The sequence below is a fragment of the Schistocerca cancellata genome, chromosome 4, assembly GCF_023864275.1.
Source record: "Schistocerca cancellata isolate TAMUIC-IGC-003103 chromosome 4, iqSchCanc2.1, whole genome shotgun sequence".
In the NCBI taxonomy this organism is placed as follows: Eukaryota; Metazoa; Arthropoda; class Insecta; order Orthoptera; family Acrididae; genus Schistocerca; species Schistocerca cancellata.
The window spans coordinates 747,835,923-747,858,147 of NC_064629.1; the positions used below are offsets into that span (position 1 = coordinate 747,835,923).

At 42.5% G+C, this 22,225-nt stretch overlaps 1 protein-coding gene and 1 pseudogene across 2 annotated transcripts in view; one reads left to right on the forward strand and one right to left on the reverse strand.

Annotated features, from left to right (window-relative positions):
- The window catches only part of LOC126184089 (bestrophin-2-like), a 610,224-nt gene that overhangs the window by 407,353 nt on the left and 180,646 nt on the right, over positions 1–22,225 (reverse strand). The gene's annotated exons all lie outside the window — the stretch shown is intronic.
- LOC126185643 (5S ribosomal RNA) lies at positions 20,941–21,058 on the forward strand (annotated as a pseudogene).

Consider the following 22,225-nt stretch of genomic DNA (forward strand, 5'->3'; position numbering starts at 1 on the left):
GTAGTTCTAAGTTCTAGGGGACTGATGACCTCAGAAGTTAAGTCCCATAGTGCTCAGAGCCATTTGAACCATTTTTTGTTGTCTGTCAAGGGCTTTTCTCAACAGCAGTTCTGTGCTCAGTCCAAACCAACGACTTATATTCCGTAGTCAGGTTAATATTCTGCGTCTTGTACCACGTCTGCCACAAATTTTTCTTTTAAGAATTAGTTTCAACGAGTTGTATATGTTGCTGCGCGTCATATGGTCAAAGTATTCGAGTTTTCTTTTCTTGATGGTATTAAGAATATCTCAGTACTTCATACGCTGCAGTATTGCTGCATTTGTGACTTGATCTGTTTGGTATCCTTAATATCCTTCGATAAGACCACATTTCAAATTCCACCAACTTCTTGCCAAACTCCCCCCGTCGGAGGTTCGAGTCGTCCTCGGGCATGGGTGTGTATGTTGTCCTTGGCATAAGTTAGTTTAAGTTAGATTAAGCAGTGTGTAAGCCTAGGGACCGATGGCCTCAGCAGTTTGGCCCCATAGGAACTTACCACAAATTTCCAAATTTCTTGCCAAATGCTGCAGTAAGTGCCCATAACTCCGTAGAGTAAGATACTGAACATGTAGCATCGAAGTAGTCGAGTGCGAAGTGTACCATTTGATGTCACGGCTGGTCATAACTTTGTTCTTTATTGGAATGAACTACTGACCTGTTCAGTTCTGCAGCGTATTTCTGGAGAGAAGCTCTAATGATTGTTGATTTGATACCCCAAATACTTAATAGATGGAACCCTTTTGATCTTATCATTACCGAACGCAAGAATGACCTAATTTCGTCTCGATTTATGCTGATAACCACGCATTTTATCTTCTTGACGTTTGAACTTAACCTCGTGGCACTGCTGTCTCAGTAACAGTGTTCAGTAATTCTTGCAGGTATTCCCGCCTGGTTGCAAGAAATTGTCAACAGCATATTTGATGTTATTGATGTTAACTCCATTAACCACCTCTCCTAGATACTTTCCATCAAGAGCATTTCGGAAAATCTTGTCAGAATAGATGTTGAAAAGATATGTGGAGAGAGTGCAGCCCTGACGAACTACTTTCAGAATCGATACTTCTCCTGACAGCTAGCTATCAGCACGCGCAACAGCACTTTGTTTCCAGTTCGCATTTCCAATCAATCGACTCTCACAACCATCCTGCCCCAGTTCACCTAAAATATACAGGGTGTTATAAAAAGGTACGGCCAAACTTTCAGGAAACATTCCTCACACACAAAGAAAGAAAATATGTTATGTGGACATGTGTCCGGAAATGCTTACTTTCCATGTTAGAGCTCATTTATTACTTCTCTTAAAATCAGATTAATCATGGAATGGAAATACACAACAACAGAACGTACCAGCGTGACTTCAAACACTTTGTTACAGGAAATGTTCAAAATGTCCTCCGTTAGCGAGGATACATGCATCCACCCTCCGTCGCATGGAATCCCTGATGCGCTGATGCAGCCCTGGAGAATGGTGTATTGTATCACAGCCGTCCACAATACGAGCACGAAGAGTCTCTACAGTTGGTACCGAGGTTGCGTAGACAAGAGCTTTCAAATGCCCCTATAAATGAAAGTCAAGAGGATTGAGGTCAGGAGAGCGTGGAGGCCATGGAATTGGTCCGCCTCTACCAATCCATCGGTCACCGAATCTGTTGTTGAGAAGCGTACGAACACTTCGACTGAAATGTGCAGGAGCTCCATCGTGCATGAACCACATGTTGTGTCGTACTTGTAAAGGCACACGTTCTAGCTAGAGTATCCCGTATGAAATCATGACAACGTGCTCCATTGAGCATAAGTGGAAGAACATGGGGCCCAATCAAGACATCACCAACAATGCCTGCCCAAACGTTCACAGAAAATCTGTGTTGATGACGTGATTGCACAATTGCGTGCGGATTCTCGTCAGCCCACACATGTTGATTGTGAAAATTTACAATTTGATCACGTTAGAATGCAGCCTCATCCGTAAAGAGAACATTTGCACTGAAATGAGGATTGACACATTGTTGGATGAACCATTCGCAGAAGTGTACCCGTGGAGGCCAATCAGCTGCTGATAGTGCCTGCACACGCTGTACATGGTACGGAAACAAGTGGTTCCCCGTAGCACTCTCCATACAGTGACGTGGTCAACGTTATCTTGTACAGCAGCAACTTCTCTGACGCTGACATTAGGGTTATCGTCAATTGCACGAAGAATTGCCTCGTCCATTGCAGGTGTCCTCGTCGTTCTAGGTTTTCCCCAGTCACGCGTCATAGGATGGGATGTTCCGTGCTCCCTAAGACGCCGATCAATTGCTTCGAACGTCTTCCTGTCGGCACACCTTCGTTCTGTAAATCTGTCTCGATACAAACGTACCGCGCCACGGCTATTGCCCCGTGCTAATGGGCATCTGCCAACTCCGCATTTGTAAACATTGCACTGACTGCAAAACCACGTTCGTGATGAACACTAACCTGTTGATACTACGTACTGATGTGCTTGATGCTAGTACTGTAGAGCAATGAGTCGCATGTCAACACAAGCACCGAAGTCAACATTACCTTCCTTCAATTGGGCCAACTGGCGGTGAATCGAGTAAGTACGGTACATACTGACGAAACTAAAATGAGTTCTAACATGGAAATTAAGCGTTTCCGGACACATGTCCACATAACATCTTTTCTTTATCTGGTGTGAGGAATGTTTCCTGAAAGTTTGGTCGTACCTTTTTGAACACCCTGTATAGTGGGCCTATACAAGGGAAACAAGCTTCAAGAGAATACTATACAAAGAATGGAAGTGGATGAAGATGAGTTGGGAGTTATGATAGTGCGAGAAGAATTTGACAGGGCACTGAAAGACGAAACTCGGAACAATACCCCAGGAGTAGACGACAGTCCCGCAGAATTATTAAGATCTTTGGGAAAGCAAACCATGACAAAACTATTCCACCTAGTATGCAAGATATAAAAGACAGGTGAAATACTCCCAGACTTCAAGAAGAATGTAATTATTCCCATTCAAAAGAAGGCATATCCTGACAGGGGTGAACATTACAGTACCATCAGGTTAAAAAGTCGTGGTCGCAAAATATTGACACGAACTACTTAAAGAAGAATGGAAATACTTGTATGAGCCGACCTCGGGGAAGATAAGATTGAGTTCTGGAACACGCCAGGCCATTCTGAATCTACGACTCATCTTATAAGATGGAATGAAGAAAGGCAAACGTACATTTGATTTAAGTTTAGATTCAGAGGAAATTTCTGACAAGTTGATTGGAGTACACTCTTCGAAATACTGAATGTAGCAGGGAGTGGAACGTTATCTACAATTTTTAGAGAAACAAGGCGGCAATCATAAGCGTTGAAGGATATGGAAGGGAAGCAGTAGTTGAGAACAGAGTGAGGCAGAGTAGTAGCCTCTCCCTGATGTTATTTGATATGTACAATGAGCAGCAGTAACCAAAACCAAGGAGAAATTTAGAAAGAGAATTATCGTTGAAGGAGAAGAAATTAAAACTTTGAGATTTGTCGATGACGTTGTGTTTGTGCCATACGCGGCAAAGAACTTATATGAACAGTTGTATGGAATGTGTAATATATTGAAATAATGTTAAGTGAGGAACAGGTACACGGTACCCTCCGCCACGCACCGTACGGTGGCTTGCGGTGTATCTATGTAGATACAGGTATAGATGAACATAACGAAAGGAAAACAAGGGTAATGGAATACAGTCGAATCAAGTCAGACGATTTTGAGGGCGTTAGATTAGGAAATGAGTCACTAATAGAAGTGGATATTTATGCATAATATGGAACCAGAGGCCTTTTTTTTTACTTTTTATACGATTTATTGGACCGTTAACTAGTTTTCGAGCCGCTTCGGGATCATGATGAGATGGAGGTATTACAGGAATATTCCCTTGACCATGTGCAACTAGACGCTATGGTCGTGGTGATTGCCCTGTCTCGTGGTATCCATGACAAATTCATTCTATACAAGATCTGCTCGAGATCAGCTTCAATAATTTATTCGAACTCTGAAGAGAAATCAGCACTAACCACAGGTACCGGTATTTTGAAATGAGTTTTGTGGGAGAATCCTGGAAGAGCAAGAGCGCATTTATTACGGATAATCCCCAGAGCACATCGGCAGAGACCGTGGCGGTTGTACAGCCTTATTACTTAACAAATATTTCCTCTCTGCCAGTTACATCAAATTTTTTATTTCTTATCTTAGAAATGTGGGCAACTGTTTGCGGTTTATTTTTAAATAGATCAGCAAAATAGCCATGTCATCTCGTATTTTGTTCGCGTGTAGTTCATATCTCATTAAAAGCAAACGTAAATCAGTTCTCTTTCGTTCGCAGCGAAAGGTAGAGAGGCCAGCCATTGTCTAGAAGAGTTAAAAATACCCACCATTTTCACGTCTAAATTCGATCGACCTCGTAAAGTGTGACCGGTACGGGCTCTCATGTGGTTTCGAGTCGTGGGATCTGTTTTCCTTGGGAACAAAAACAGCGCCTTGTTGGCGCCGAAAACAAGATTCGTGCTGAGGCGAAGGAAGAAATGAAATACACGGTCGCGGCCAGTTGAACGCAGAAAGTTTCTGCACTTCTACGAATTCTCTCAGTTCTGGGGTTATCAGTTACTGATGTTGCTACAAAGGTGTTTTGATTATGACGTCTGTGGTATGAATGGATCTGATTAAAGCTATTTTGGCAACAGGTGACATGCTGAAAGTGAGCGTGGCTGTGTGGTAAGATAAAAACACCGAAATAAAAACTACCAACCATGTATTACGTATTCAGATCATTTAATTGTCCATCGCCATTACCATTCTTCAATAATCTGTTATCTTCAGGTGGCTGCCACACATTTATGAAAAAGATAAATCATTTCTAACCAACCAGTAAACCCCCGATTCTTTAAAGAATCGAACTCCCGTGTATAAAACAGCTTGAAACGTCTAATTATATATGATTTAATGCGTCAATTATTTGCTTTAAGCGTGTAAGCGAGAGGAAGTTTAGGAAAGGTTTGAAATTATGCTTAAAGTTTGTTAGAAGTCGCTGCGTGGTCTCATTATGAAACACTGGATGAAAATAAACTCGGTAATACGCGCTGCATTTCAGACATAAGCTAGTTTATCACACATCTCAATGTTTATCGCGTCATGTTTCCTGAACTATATGTCATACAGCCATATAATTTTGCAGGTACGTTTAAAGATACATGTAGATACCGTCTGTAAAATATGTTACCAGTAGAACTAGTAGTAAAGAAGTAATAAATTAAAACGCCACGCGTGATTTCCAAGTTTTACTGGACCCAATTTCAAGCAACCGCTTGTTTTTCACGCATCTGAATTTTTATGACTTCATATCTCCTAAACTAAGAGTCGTAAAATGATATGATTATTCAGGTACATTCAGTGGTATATGTGAATATTGTCTGAAAACTGTGTAGCGAGTACCATTAGTGTTTAAGAAGTAATTAACTTAAAACGTCATGTGTTGTGCTGAAGTTCCACTGCACGAGCAGCGGAGAAATAGTAAGCGATAAACTTGTTTCCTTTCTCCATTTTGTGAGAAGGGAGAGGGTCTGAAGGATAAAAAGTTTAGAAAATATTTTACGGTGTGTAAAGTTCTTTGGAAGTCACTAACTGCCCACATTCTCAGATTCTGGATGAATAAAATCCGGGCATTTGCGAACCTCCACTTACGTTGCCTCGAGACAAACAGTTTTGAACCGTAATACTTGTCTTATAGTGTTAAACTTTTCACATAAGAGTCTACCTCTAAAGGAGTTTATTACGAAGAAATTTTTAATTTTTAAATTAGTTCAACAACTACGCGGAATACTGAAAATAAAATTTTTGTAGCTCTTGGAAACCTTGACAGGTTACCTGCAAGCGGACCTGGGTGTCGTGTCCTCGATACGAAACACAGCGTGATTCCGCCCTACAGTGAGAAACAATTTTCATAACAAAAATAGAGTACGCAAATATTATTTTCTAATGCTCGGTTTTGTTGTATGTAGCCTTGTTGATAATATGGATTTACTATTTGGCTACTTGTATGTGACGACTCACGAATACAGGGTACAGCTTTGCTCTGTAGCGTCTCTTAGGACCTGCTGCGGTTCATATTCGGACCCACATACTTGGTGTCATTGTAATGTTCATTTCTTGATGTGCATGTTGTGCTTCACTTAATATAATATTTTACAAAATGCATAGCACCATGCTGTCTGTGATAATGACATTTATTCTGTTACAGGTTTCGATCTTAAACCATCTTCAACGGATGAAAACTTGTCTCACATTTATCACATGTCATACATATTATGACATACGTTACTACTGAAAATCATAGCTGCCAATAAAAATGGAGAATCGTAGGAAGATTAAAATACGATGGCTTCTTGTCAGCGGGCCATCGTATTGTAATCTTGCTAAGATTTTTAATTTTTATTGGCAGTTATAGTTTTCAGTAGTATCGTATGTGAAAGCGTGGATGACATGTGATAAATTTGGGATAATTTTTCTGCCGTTGAAGATGGTTTAAGACCGAAACCGGTAGAAGAATAAATATCATTGTCACAGACATTTGCCGGCCGGAGTGGCCGAGCGGTTCTAGGCGCTACAGTCTAGAACCGCGCGATCGCTACGGTCGCAGGTTCGAATCCTGCCTCGGGCATGGATATGTGTGATGTCCTTAGATTAGTTAGGTTTAAGTAGTTCTCAGTTCTAGGGGACTGATGACCTCAGCAGTTAAGTCCCATAGTGCTCAGAGCCATTTGAACCATTTCACAGACATTTTGTAAAATTCTTACAAGCTTTTGACCAGCGCCTAAACAAGATATAATATTTTCATCGAAAAATTATGTGATTGGGCTGCTGTAAGCCGAAAATACAATGAAATGGAATTCAGCATCACATACTGTCACTATAACGCTATATATTTACCTCAGGATTCGCATGACAGTCAATTTCAGTCTAAGAACGTAAGTCACACACTTACTCTATTTACGCAAGATTATTTTGTTTATAATTTTTATTATAGTTGTTGTTACTGTAGGTAACCGTGAGATTAAATAGTACAAAAAATACCAATGGCGCTTTCTCCTGCTCACAAATACACTGCAGCCATTTAAAGATGAGCTGTCTCAGACAACAGCCGGTCATAACATGACGATGAAAGATTCGATTATTCAAATTTCGCACCAATTTAGTGGTTCTTAACAGTTTTTGAAATTCCTAATTTAGGACTGGATCCGCGGGACTGTAGTTTCTACACTACTGGCCATTAAAATTGCTACACCAAGAAGAAATGCAGTTGATAAACAGGTATTCATTGGACAAAAATATTATACTGGAACTGACATGTAATTACATTTTCACGCAATTTCGGTGCATAGATCCTGAGAAATCAGTACCCAGAACAACCACTTCTGGCCGTAGTAACGACCTTGATACGCCTGGGCATTGAGTCAACTAGAGCTTGGATGGCGTGTACAGGTACAGCTGTCCATGCAGCTTCAACACGATACCACAGTTCATCAAGAGTACTGACTGGTGTATTATGACGAGCCAGTTGCTCGGTCACCATTGACCAGACGTTTTCAGTTGGTGAGAGATCTGGAGAATGTGCTGGCCAGGGCATAAGTCGAACATTTTCTGTATCCAGAAAGGCCCGTACAGGACCTGCAACATGCGGTCGTGCATTATCCTGCTGAAATGTAGGGTTTTGCAGGGATCGAATGAAGGGTAGAGCCACGGGTCGTAACACATCTGAAATGTAACGTCCACTGTTCAAAGTGCCGTCAGTGCGAACAAGAGGTGACCGAGACGTGTAACCAATGGCACCCCATACCATCACGCCGGGTGATACGCCAGTATGGCGATGACGAATACACACTTCCAATGTGCGTTCACCGCGATGTCGCCAAACACGGATGCGACCATCACGATGCTGTAAACAGAATCTGGATTCATCCGAAAAAATGACGTTTTGCCATTCGTGCACCCAGGTTCGTCGTTGAGTACACTATCGCAGGCGCTCCTGTCTGTGACGCAGCGTCAAGGGTAACCGCAGCCATGGTCTCCGAGCTGATAGTCCATGCTGCTACAAATGACGTCGAACTGTTCGTGCAGATGGTTGTTCGCAGCCATGGTCTCCGAGCTGATAGTCCATGCTGCTACAAATGACGTCGAACTGTTCGTGCAGATGGTTGTTGTCTTGGAAACGTCCCCATCTGTTGACTCAGGGATCGAGACGTAGCTGCACGATCCGTTACCGCCATGCGGATAAGATGCCTGTCATCTCGACTGCTAGTGATACGAGACCGTTGGGATCCAGCACGGTGTTCCGTATTACCCTCCTGAACCCACCGATTCCATATTCTGCTAACAGTCATTGGATCTCGACCAATGCGAGCAGCAATGTCGCGATACGATAAACCGCAATCGCGATAGGCTACAATCCGACCTTTATCAAAGTCGGAAACGTGATGGTACGCATTTCTCCTTCTTACACGAGACATCACAACAATGTTTCACCTGGCAACGCCGATCAACTACTGTTTGTGTATGAGAAATCGGTTGGAAACGTTCCTCATGTCAGCAAGTTGTAGGTGTCGCCACCGGCGCCAACCTTGTGTGAATGCTCTGAAAAGCTAATCGTTTGCATATCACAGCATCTTCTTCCTGTCGGTCAAATTTCGCGTCTGTAACACGTCATGTTCGTGGTGTAGCAATTGTAATGGCTAGCGGTGTATATTCTTTTGTGTGATCGAATGTAGTTTTACAAGAAGAGTTGGCTGTGCAATTAACAGACACGATGAACACCTAAAAAGTGAAGGGAGCATGGGCTTGAACAGTCATTTTAAACTATGGAAGCCTTGACTGTTATGTAACTGAACGGCATATATAGTCTGGTTGGACCGCTTGACAGTTAACAGAAACTGCCCGACGAAAACTTACCGCGCTTCACAAGTGTTTCACAAAACATATTGAAGCTGCAAAGTGGTAAACTGTTGTGTTCGCTATCCAACCATCCTGATTCCCTCGTCTGGCAGCGCCACCGGCACACAGTCAAAGGACTGACTCATCGCATATATCTCAAATCATCTCTTCTAAATTATTTACTGTCTTGCTATCTGCATTTAAACACTTGAAGCATTGTAAAAAACTTTTTATTTGAGCAAACTTTGACTTAAAATAGCCATCTTCAGAGCAATCACATGCCTTACATAATATTTTTTATTTAAAGCTTCTTACTTCGATTGTCCATTCTGAAGATAGATATTGTGTAGCCGAAACCGGTAATGTTGTTTGAAAGACCTCGTGACCGAGGCAATTAAATAAAAAAAAACCTTTTCTTTTTCGTGATCGGTGCTAAAACCGTAGCTCGCTTGGCTGTTTCCCTATTGCTACTATAAAATGTTCAAATGTGTGTGAAATCTTATGGGACTTAACTGCTAAGGTCATTAGTCCCTAAGCTTACACACTACTTAATTTAAATTACCCTAAGGACAAACACACACACCCATGCCCGAGGGAGGACTCGAACCTCCAAATGGCTCTGAGCACTATGGGACTTAACTTCTGAGGTCATTAGTCCCCTAGAACTTAGAACTAGTTAAACCTAACTAACATAAGGACATCACAAACATCCATGCCCGAGGCAGGATTCGAACCTGCGACCGTAGCGGTCTTGCGGTTCCAGACTGCAGCGCCTTTAACCGCACGGCCACTTCGGCCGGCCACTCGAACCTCCGCCGGGACCTATTGCTACTATAACGTCCACTCATATTTAAATAAACACCAATTTTCACGTGTACGATTACCGTTAAGTACCTTTAGGACTCGAGATACACTAAACTCCTAAGTATAAACAGCCTTAGATTTTAGTCAGCGTGCTTCTGAAAATGTGGAACCCACGCGATTGGCTGACAAGAGATACCAAACCTGCACCACAGTCTGTACAAATATGGACCCCATTTTGCTTCGTTTCCAAGCTGTCATTCTGTAAAGGTGATTCGAGTCATGATTTTGTGTACACTAGGTTCCACAGCCGGTAAGAATTTGTTGAATGTTAAAACTATGGTTTCTTAAGGGCTGAAAGCTTTTCGTCAAAATTATAAATTTATTGACATTCCCTAAGGGTGTGATTCGGCTCTTACGCTATTGATACTTGAAAATATATGTGCGCGAACAGCATTTCTGCACTGACCATTCATTTTCCAATTCGGCTCATGTACGCCGCAACTGACGCATCAGCACGTGTACATGATGGGAAATTCATCGAAAGGCAATTTCTATGCAGTATAAACCTTCTTCTGCATTATGCATTATTAACGATTTGATACACGAACAACATTAAATACAAATCAAATTACGTGTTAATATTAATGTTGATGCACATACACGGATGATCGTAAGAAAATGCATTATGACGTAAGACACACTTTCCACTTGCCTTACTCAATGACAACCCTTCTTAAGGTAATAATCACCTGCACTGTATTCCTTAAGTAAAACTGTGTATCCGTCTCAGTTTTCAGTGGGATATTGGATCTGTGTAAACGACTGGAAAGCAAATGTGATTTTCTGGCTTCTGCAAAAAGCTCAGCAGTCAGCATAACATTAGCAGTTGTCATTATAGTCTATACCGCTACTAGGCGAAAATAGCTGCGTTTATGTAAGCCAACAACACTCAATTTGCCTGTATATTTTCTCTTCTGCCACAGAACGAAACTTTTGCTTTCGACATGGCACTACGGGAGAGGAAGTATCTTCAGAGCACATAAATTCAGCAGTGAGAACAGTATTCACAACAACTTGCTAAGCGTTACTAGATGTGTCAACCTTCTCTATGTTCACTTGTGATGCTCGCCACAGGTAATGAAGCCACTGCAGTTATGGTAGTACGGTTGTAATACGATCCAGATGGTTTACCGTAACAGCAGAGCTGCAAATGTTCCGTGACTAAAAGTAAATTGTCCGCTCTCCACACTAGATTAACACGGACGATTTATAGACCTCTTCACGGATATACACAGTGCTGGGACAGTTGTCTGGTGCGTTCTACACACAATCTGCCTTCTGGCTCACTGGATGCTGGTTTTCCGTCCAGACGAATAGAATACAGAAGAGGTGAAGCGATTAGCAAATACCTTGTCCAGAAATGCATCAGTAAGGTGCGGTTAAGCATAGGAAAGAACTATCGTACCATTTATAATAATTCCTGGTCCTGTATTCGTTACAGTACGAATATGAGAGAATACAGACAGCTCTTCATGCGAACTGACCACTGGCACTGCAGAGGACAACTATGGCGTTCACACGCGTCTCTTAGAGCGTCTTCGAACTACGAGTATTTCCGACCTTATACCCAACTTGAATTAGCCAGATTATTCAAAGATAGTTCTGGTATTGATGGTAGCATACCTGGAAACTTCTATTGGTAACAGCATCACGTAATTCTTTTCGCAATTCCGTCTCAAATAAACTTGTCGTTGATGGGGCACTAAATCATAATGTTCCTTCCATTGAACATATTTTATATTGTGGGCAACCACATCTGTAAGAATGCGTTCTTGTTAAACAAAACTGCAGCAGCTGTTGCATATCCTGAATTAGGGCAACCGGTTTCGCAACCTACAGTTGCATCATCAGGCACATCCGATTGAAAAAAAAAAAAATTGTAGGAAAAATTAAAATTTTTGGCAGGAGGTGCAGTGAAATCAATATGTAACTTCAGTGATATTTAGATAGTAAATAGTCCACGAAATGGACAATAACCCTAAAGAGAATCGGGCTCCCAACAAGCAGAATATTGTACTGCTTGCCTCCTGGAGCAGACACTTGTGCGATAAACTTTCGTGAAAATGAACTTCATTTACCATGAAAAAATTTCGTTACGGGTTATAAAGTGTCAAAAATTGATAACGACGAACTTTTTTTTACAAAAATATTAATTAAATGTGTCATGACCTACAAAGAACTGCTATATGGGAAACTAACATCTGTGATCATTGTCATTCTTAAAACAAATGCTCTAATGATATTTTTGGTCTTACTTTTTCTTCTTTTTCGATTTATGATGTATCTTGAGCGTGCTGGAGGCCAGATGTGATTGCTGTAAGTGTAATCTAGTAATTTCAAACAATAGATGAAATTTTACCTAATTTTGTACTCTCTTATTGTAGTATTTTCTAACCTCACCAGCCTACGCTTTAAGAAGTGTCTGAATATTTTAAATAACGCGCGACAGGCGCAGATGCTATTCATATTGTTGTCGGCCATCTTATGACCGGTAACGTTATTTCACTATATTTCTGAACTGATTAATAATTTTCACCTCAGACTTGTTTTTTAAAAAATAATGATAATAATAATACTTATTCAGAGCGGATAGGTATTCTGCTTGATTTCAAGGAATTTTACGTAAAAACATCGTGCTTATGTGTGCTGATAGAATCTGTGGCAAAGACGATGTTTTATCAATACTTAAAGAAAGCAATACTTATCGAGAAACGTTTCAAATATTGCGAGATAGTACATACAGATTTCATGCTAGGACTTAACCTATGATACCTGGATATTTTATTAAAGAACTATATTTGGTATTTAATAAAAAAAAATAGCTCTGAGAGCTTACTAGACGGAACTTATTGCTCTACTCACCGAAGACAGTTTAATACCGTGTGGTTGTAGTTCCTACGTGTAGGTGAGATGTACACTCCTGGAAATGGAAAAAAGAACACATTGACACCGGTGTGTCAGACCCACCATACTTGCTCCGGACACTGCGAGAGGGCTGTACAAGCAATGATCACACGCACGGCACAGCGGACACACCAGGAACCGCGGTGTTGGCCGTCGAATGGCGCTAGCTGCGCAGCATTTGTGCACCGCCGCCGTCAGTGTCAGCCAGTTTGCCGTGGCATACGGAGCTCCATCGCAGTCTTTAACACTGGTAGCATGCCGCGACAGCGTGGACGTGAACCGTATGTGCAGTTGACGGACTTTGAGCGAGGGCGTATAGTGGGCATGCGGGAGGCCGGGTGGACGTACCGCCGAATTGCTCAACACGTGGGGCGTGAGGTCTCCACAGTACATCGATGTTGTCGCCAGTGGTCGGCGGAAGGTGCACGTGCCCGTCGACCTGGGACCAGACCGCAGCGACGCACGGATGCACGCCAAGACCGTAGGATCCTACGCAGTGCCGTAGGGGACCGCACCGCCACTTCCCAGCAAATTAGGGACACTGTTGCTCCTGGGGTATCGGCGAGGACCATTCGCAACCGTCTCCATGAAGCTGGGCTACGGTCCCGCACACCGTTAGGCCGTCTTCCGCTCACGCCCCAACATCGTGCAGCCCGCCTCCAGTGGTGTCGCGACAGGCGTGAATGGAGGGACGAATGGAGACGTGTGGTCTTCAGCGATGAGAGTCGCTTCTGCCTTGGTGCCAATGATGGTCGTATGCATGTTTGGCGCCATGCAGGTGAGCGCCACAATCAGGACTGCATACGACCGAGGCACACAGGGCCAACACCCGGCATCATGGTGTGGGGAGCGATCTCCTACACTGGCCGTACACCACTGGTGATCGTCGAGGGGACACTGAATAGTGCACGGTACATCCCAACCGTCATCGAACCCATCGTTCTACCATTCCTAGACCGGCAAGGGAACTTGCTGTTCCAACAGGACAATGCACGTCCGCATGTATCCCGTGCCACCCAACGTGCTCTAGAAGGTGTAAGTGAGCTACCCTGGCCAGCAAGATCTCCGGATCTGTCCCCCATTGAGCATGTTTGGGACTGGATGAAGCGTCGTCTCACGCGGTCTGCACGTCCAGCACGAACGCTGGTCCAACTGAGGCGCCAGGTGGAAATGGCATGGCACGCCGTTCAACAGGACTACATCCAGCATCTCTACGATCGTCTCCATGGGAGAATAGCAGCCTGCATTGCTGCGAAAGGTGGATATACACTGTACTAGTGCCGACATTGTGCATGCTCTGTTGCCTGTGTCTATGTGCCTGTGGTTCTGTCAGTGTGATCGTGTGATGTATCTGACCCCAGGAATGTGTCAATAAAGTTTCCCCTTCCTGGGACAATGAATTCACGGTGTTCTTATTTCAATTTCCAGGAGTGTATTTTCTGATAAAGCAGATGAACAATTAATAGAATCTTACCACCAAAGAGAACTGCTATTACTTACATGCATGCTGCTTCAGTTTAAAGGAAGTATCAGAGGTAAAACTAACTACCTGTATTTTAATACATTCAGCACCCTCGCAGTTTGTTTTCAGTGTATATTTTGAAAGTTTCACGTAACATATTACGCAAACAATATTAAACTTGGTCCACATCCAAAGATTTCCTGCCTACAAACAAGCTTTATCAGATTCGTACGGTACATTTCACAGCGTGTGCATGTCTTTACAATACAGATTCAGATTCTTTATTGGTCATTCAGCATTATTACATGAAATAGGCTTCGTCAGCTCACTTAACCTATTAATTTTACAAAATAAATTTTTACATATTTAAGTTGATATTGGTCATTACTAAAAATTCTTCTAATGAACAGAATGGATTAGTTAACAAGAAGTTATGTACATTTTCTTTAAATAATTTGTCAGGCTTGATTGACGCATTCTTAGACAATTTGTTATATATTTTAATTGTCATATACTTATGACTATTGTTAGTTTTAGCTAATCTATTTTGTGGCAACAGCAGAGAAGTACAGGTTCTTGTATAGTAGTCATGCCTTTGACTTGTTACCCTTAAATTAGGTAGTTCAGCAAGTATGCAGTTAACGCTGTCAAGAATATATAAATTTATAGCTGTTAAAATTCTGTATTTAATGAACAATGGTTTACAATGTGTCCTATTATCTACATTAGCCATTACTCTGATTGCTTTCTTCTGGATCACCGTAATTTCATTTATTTTTCTGCTGTTTCCGCAGAGTATTAACCCATACCTTAAAACAGATTGAAAAAAGGCAAAGTACGCTGTCCTTACGTACTCAAATGTCACACAACACATCAGTCCCTTCAACAAATATATAACAATACAATACAATGACACGATTCATACAGACAGACGTTCTACACGCCACGTTACGGTACACACCACAATACAATCGAATCATTTACAGTGAAACGTAGAGATTATTGGACGCCCCCATCACCCTCAGTCAAGTTGTATAAAAACGTCCTTAAAAGGAACGGTAGTCAGAATACGAGTGGCAGAACGAAGGAGACGGTCATGGTAGATGCCTGAAGTTCTAGAAACAAGCATTGAGCGTAATTAGGTAAAAGTATGTCAACCGGACGAAAGAATGGATAAAATTCTTAAAAGAGGCTTGTATCATGCCCACCATGAGGAAAATAACCTTATTATCGTGTGGGGCTATGAAATGGACGGTACTGTAAAAGTACTTAATCGTATAAACTGTATTGAAATACATGACGCATAATGAAAATAAGACGAGCAGAGACTGAAAAGAGTAACAAGGAGAACAAACTAAATAGGACAGAAAATCCTGGGTGTTACCGTACGTACCCCACGTAGTTTGTCACGATGATAACAATCACGGGCGGATACCAGCTGAGTACTGAGCGCACGGACCAGTTTCAAGTTGACAGGGAAGGGCGAAGCAGACCCGGAAACAGACGGCGTGGCAAAATGTAACAGTAAATAATAAAAACTGACTAACAGTGTTGGGACTCACCCTCACATTCATGATGACGTGTTAAAAAAATAAAACATACGAATATAAAATGATAACAAGTGAAATATGATAAGTTAAAAAGACCAAAAACCAAAGAAGACAATACGTAAAAAAAAATTTATTACGATGTAGACCGTCAAAAATAGCAAGGACATTGCGATGTCTTAACTCCGTTTGCCTGTTGAATGTATACTGCAGGTGGCGATTCCTACACTTAGGGGGTTCGAGTCCTCCCTCGGGCATGGGTGTGTGTGTCTGTTCTTAGGATAATTTAGGTTAAGTAGTGTGTAAGCTTAGGGAATGATGACCTTAGCAGTTAAGTCCCACAAGATGTCACACACATTTGAACTTAACTATGACCTTCATTCTAACGATGCAAAAATTTTATATTTTTTGATAGATTGGTAACTGTGTACCCGTTTTAACGAAAGTGTGTATTTAGTGCTGTTTTCGAGTTCGTCAAATTTAACTGCACACGATACCTGATATCAAAATTCTTACCGGTCTGACCAACGCATTTCACGGGCCTGTTATCGCACTTTATGCCATATTCTCAGTAGTTAAATATTTGGGGTTTGTGACATTCTCCTCGTGCCTATAGTTATCTCCGACATTATTAGGAATGAAGTAAGCTGGTTTTATGTTTTTCTTTTTCCTTTCAACGCTTAACTAATATAATCGGAAATATTGCCCAAGTACGGAATTCTATGATACATCATCCGCAAAATCTTGTTCACTATTAGTCAATGTAACTGTACGACGGCTATGACCAGGTGAGGTGGCCTTAGTTTTGTAAATACTATTGCAAATATTATTTATAAAATTGGAGTCATATCCGTTGGAGTGCGCTGTGTGTTGGATCGGGCGGTATTCTTTGTCAAAAACCTTCTTTGACATGGGAACCTGATGCATCATATAGAGAAGAGGTCTAAAAGCGGCCATTTTATGTGGTGAGGGATGGTTAGAAGTGCTGAGGGATGGTTAGATGTGCTGTGGATGACGAGATTCGACATTGCAGTCTTTCTGTATACAGGGTGTCCATAACAAAAGTTCCAGTTTCTAAACGCTGTAGAAAGAAAACCATTGCTCATAATGACGTCAAATTTGAGCAGCATCTTCCGCGGCGCACGGCTGTTCCTTAGTTTGCAGCCGAGGCGCCAAACAAGACTGTCTCCTTGAAGGATCGCGTGCTGCTGGTAAAGCTCTTTTACAAGAACAGTGACGGTGCACCAGTAACCCTGCAGATGTTCCAGAGATTCAAGGGTAAGGCGTTGGTCCGATGCCTGCTAAGGGTCTGGAGAAAATGATTACAAAATTGGAAAAAAAATGTTCAAATGTATGTGAATCTTATGGGACTTAACTGCTAAGGTCATCAGTCCCTAAGCTTACACACTACTTAAACTAAATTATACTAAGGACAAACACATACACCCATGTAGGGAGGACTCGAACCTCCGCCGGGACCAGCCGCACAGTCCATGACTGCAGCGCCCTAGACCGCTCGGCTAATCCCGCGCGGCAAAATTGGAAAAGACAGGTTCTATTGAAGTACAATGTGACAGAAGTAGAAAAGTAGTTGGTCCGACGTCTGTCGAAGATGTGGCCACAGCATTGCAGGAGGGGTCGAGTGGTGAAATGCAAACTCGCTGTGCACGGAGAATTGACCGAACGTTAGATATGCCTGCGAGCAGGATGCATAAAATTCTAAGAAACAGCCTGCATTGGTATCCATACAACCCATGTTCATGAGTTGTTTCCTATGGACCTTCCAGCAAGAAAAACGTTCGCTTAGGAGTTTCTTGCTCGCGTGGAAGTGGACAATGAAAGGTCATGGAACAATCTATGGTCAGAGAAAGCCTATTTCCAAGTCCAAGGACATGTCAATACGCAGAACTGCAGAATACGGGCAACGGAAAATCGAAACGCTCAGCAACCGGTAACACTTCATTCTGTAATGCTGTAAAGATGATTGTGTGTTGCCGGTTCAAGGCATGGTTTACCGTAGAGCCGTATTTTTTCGAGGAGATGAGTCCTGCGGGTCCTGTTACTTGTAGCATCGCTGGTATACGCTATGAGAGTCTTTTGCGTACCAACGTCATTCCAACCCTTTGAAAGTGTGGATGTGTGTGTAGGATCATTTTTATGCAAGGTAATGCTCCTCCGCACTTTGCACGGCCAGTGAAATGATTGCTGCAGAGGCAGTTCGGAAATGCTAGAATTATCAGCCGTCATTTCTCTACAACCTGGCCGTCCAGATCACCTGACCTTACTCCGTGTGACTTCTGTTCAAAATGGTTCAAATGGCTCTGAGCACTATGGGACTTAACATCTGAGGTCATCAGTCCCCTAGACTTAGAATTACTTAAACCTAACTAACCTAAGGACATCACACACATCCATGCCCGAGGCAGGATTCGAACCTGCGACCGTAGCGGCCGCGCGGTTCCAGACTGAGGCGCCTAGAACCGCTCGGCCACTCCGGTCGGCGTGACTTCTGTCTGTGTAGTTATCTGAAATATGTGTTCAGTGCTCCAATTAAGAATTGAAGGCACGCACTGCGCAACGCATTTATGAACGTGGTTCCCAAGACACTCCGATCTGTTGTGGAACATATTGTTTCTCGATTTCAACTTGTGGCAGAAAACGGTGGACAGCACATTGAACGTGTAATAAAATGAAACACTCACAGCCGTCGTTTAGATGTTATTTTATTATACTGCGACCAGTTTCGGTGACTCAATACACTATCTCCAGCAACTAACTGATGCTGAGAGGCGTTTCATTTTATTATGTAAGAGAACGGCCGAAATCCCGTAGACTACTAATCACAAGGATGGACATAAAAAAGGGCATAAAGAGAATGTCTTGCGCCAGTCTCACGATTTTTTCTTTTTATGCGGTTTTTTGCCCCAAGACGAATAAAACCCGATGTCATTTTTTTTTTTTTTGCGGTTTTTGGCCTAGGACATTCAAAACCCGATGTCAGTTCGGTTGTTACACGATTTGTTTTTTTTCTTTACTGGATTTCAATTCCCCCGCCCCGCTGGCCGCAGCATAATATGCTGCTCTCCAGCCTACAGAAAAGTTAAAAACCATAATGAGAATAGGAACAGACAAGAAAAACAGGCGATAAAACGATGACATTGTAAAAAACTGTAAAATGGCGGTAAGTTGTGGAATTTAAAATATAAAAACACTGCGGTGACGATACAGATGAAGACACACAAGAAGTAGACAGGCACAATTAAAAAACACGGCGACAGTCTGGTTCCTGTTCGCAAGAGATCATGGTTTCTGGTCTCAGGATAGTTAAAAACCAATTTTTCCCATCCCTGTGGTACGACCTTGTCGTTTTCAATGGGCTTACCTAACTAACAGTGCCACAAATGTGGACTGCCGCACATGTGCAGTTATGCGCATTGATCAGTAAGGATGGTGTAATATGCAACTCAAACCATAACCGTCGTATTGCGATTCATTTGTCATTTGTAGCCGACCCCATGTACTTTAAGACGCTTACAGCGCCATCTATTGGTTTTTTGATTCTTTTTATGACGTTTCCTCCTGCGTCAGTAATACGCATTCCAAATTTGACTTCATCCTGAGCAGTAGTTCCCTTTCTACACCGTTATGAAACTGGAACTTTAATTATGGAACCCTGTACATTCAGCGGCATATATGGATACAGCCTGCGAAATGTGTTGCGAAAAGAGGTAGGAACGAAGAAGTAATTAATTAAAACGTCATGCACGATGCACCAGATTTTTACTCATTTCAGTGCTTACGACGTCATATCTACTGAACAATATGACGTACAATGATATAATTTTGTAGACACAGTCAGTGGCACATGTGAATACTGTCTGCAAAATACTGTTAGTAGTAAATAAGTAATAGTTTAAAACGTCATACCTGAATCGGCAGTTTTACTGCACGTACAGTGAAAATGTACTAACCAATAAACTTTTTTCCTTCCATCATATAATGGGGGTTGTCAGCCAGAAAAAGTTTCGTAAGGATTTCAAATTACGCGTAAAGTTTGTTACAAGTCACTGAATGTTCTCATTCTGAAATACTGTATGAATTAATTCTGGATATTCGCGAATCGAGGACTAACATCTACTTTATATGCCCGTTCTAGGACTTTAGGCCATGTAACCCGTTCTGACTCGCATAATTCCCATCTCATTTTATGTTATGACTGACATATCTTTATGTGGAGGCTCAGAGACGAATAAAAGTCGTCAGGTTGTATTCATCATCGCCATACGGGCACAGCACGTGGCGTGACGGTATTATTGGTGCATACCTGGTCACCACTGGCTTTCACAGTCAGTAATTTACGGGCGCTGGCTGTGCCTTATCTTCGAGGTCTCAACCCTCTTCAACACGATAACGCAAGACCACATGTTGCCCTCGGTATCGTGACTTATCTTTTACGGCTCAAATCCCCGTCCGGTTATCCAGATTCAGGTTTATCCGTGATTTCTCTAAGCCGTCTAAGACAAACACCGGGATGGTTTCTTTAAAAAGTGCACGGCCGATTTCCTTCCCTGACCTTCGTTAATTAGATCTTGCGTTCGACTCTAATGACTTCGTTGTCGACGGGACGTTAATAACTAATATTCCTTCCTCCCTTCCTTTTGATTTACAAAGAGCGATTGACACGCATCACTCGCTAGCCAGTATGATTACTGAAGTCTCCAGTAGAGCAGAAGCAGTGTGGGACGACGGTCTATCTCTGCATTCCAAGCTCAGTTCAATACAATGCCCTGCTGGTGGTGGCAGGATGTCTCACCCTGTGTGTCATCAAATCATCTTCAATAGTTTAAATCACATGTTCTTCTTACTATAGCGTTGTTGTTGTTGTGGTCTTCAGTACTGAGACTGGTTTGATGCAGCTCTCCATGCTACTATATGCTGTGCAAGCTTCTTCATCTCCCCATACTTACTGCAACCTACATCCTTCTGAATCTGCTTACTGTATTCATTTCTTGGTCTTTCTCTATAATTTTTAACCTCCACGCTGCCCTCCAATTTGTGATCCCCTGATGCCTCAAAACATGTCCTACCAACCGGTCCCTTCTTCTTGTCAAGTTGTGCCACAAACTCCTCTTCTCACCAATTATATTCAATACCTCCTCATTAGTTCGGCAACGGCCTTGCCGCAGTGGATACACCGGTTCCCGTGAGATCACCGAAGTTAAGCGCTGTCGGGCGTGGTCGGCACTTGGATGGGCGACCATCCAGGCCGCCATGCGCTGTTGCCATTTTTCGGGGTGCACTAAGCCTCGTGATGCCAATTGAGGAGCTACTCCACCGAATAGTAGCGGCTTCGGTCAAGAATACCATCTTACGACCGGGAGAGCGGTGTGCTGACCCCACGCCCCTCCTATCCGCATCCTCCACCGAGGATGACACGGCGGTCGGATGGTCCCGGTAGGCCACTCGTGGCCTGAAGACGGAGTAAGTACCTCCTCATTAGTTGTGTGATCTACCCATCTAATCTTCAGCATTCTTCTGTAGCACCACATTTCGAAAGCTTCTATTCTCGTCTTGTCCACTATTTATCGTCCATGTTTCACTTCCATACATGGCTACACTCCATACAAATATTTTCAGAAACGACTTCCTGACACTTAAATCTACACTCGATGTTAACAAATTTCTCTTCTTCAGAAACGCTTTCCTTGCCATTGCCAGTCTACATTTTACATCCTCTCTACTTCGACCATCATCAGTATACATAACATAAGTAAAATTTCGTTATTTGCTATCCGCGCTGGTGTTGCAATTTTAATAACCAGGACTGTAGGTGAAACTAAACACATTCGAAGTAATATGCGGCACAATTATTTTCTGCACATAAATCCTTCTATGGAATAAGAGGAATTTTGCAGAAAAGATTTTTACAATTTCTCTCCAATTTTATTGCTACAACGTGTCAGGCTTTTAATCGCAGATAAGTGACGTGTATCCGTGAAATGCATTTTTCTCGATACAGCTGAGGGATGGTCGCACTAACAAACATCCGATTCAAATAATGGCCCACTAAGTACATATTTGAGCGTTTACACCAGTAGTCTATCTAAATGTTGGCTTCCGCTTTTCTAATTTGCGTCTGAGAAGTGCTAAGTTTAAGGGGCAATTGCTCTCGGCCAGAGTAAAAGTTGAGCAGTCGACACGTCAGCGTTCGCGACGAAATTCCTCGCCGCGCAAGTATATTTAGCTGGCGATTTCTGAAGTCTCTGCGGTTGTCATTCAGAGCGCGCGAGTATTCGCGACCGGTGCTCTGGGCTTTTAGATATTAATAACCGCCGCGCACGTGTTCTCGCCTCGGCTCCCGTTGCCCGTTTCGCACATGATTGATTGCTCGCTTCGTTTTTTGTCCGGTGTATTATTAATTCTCCCTCGATTTCTTGCAGCTACTTCCACAC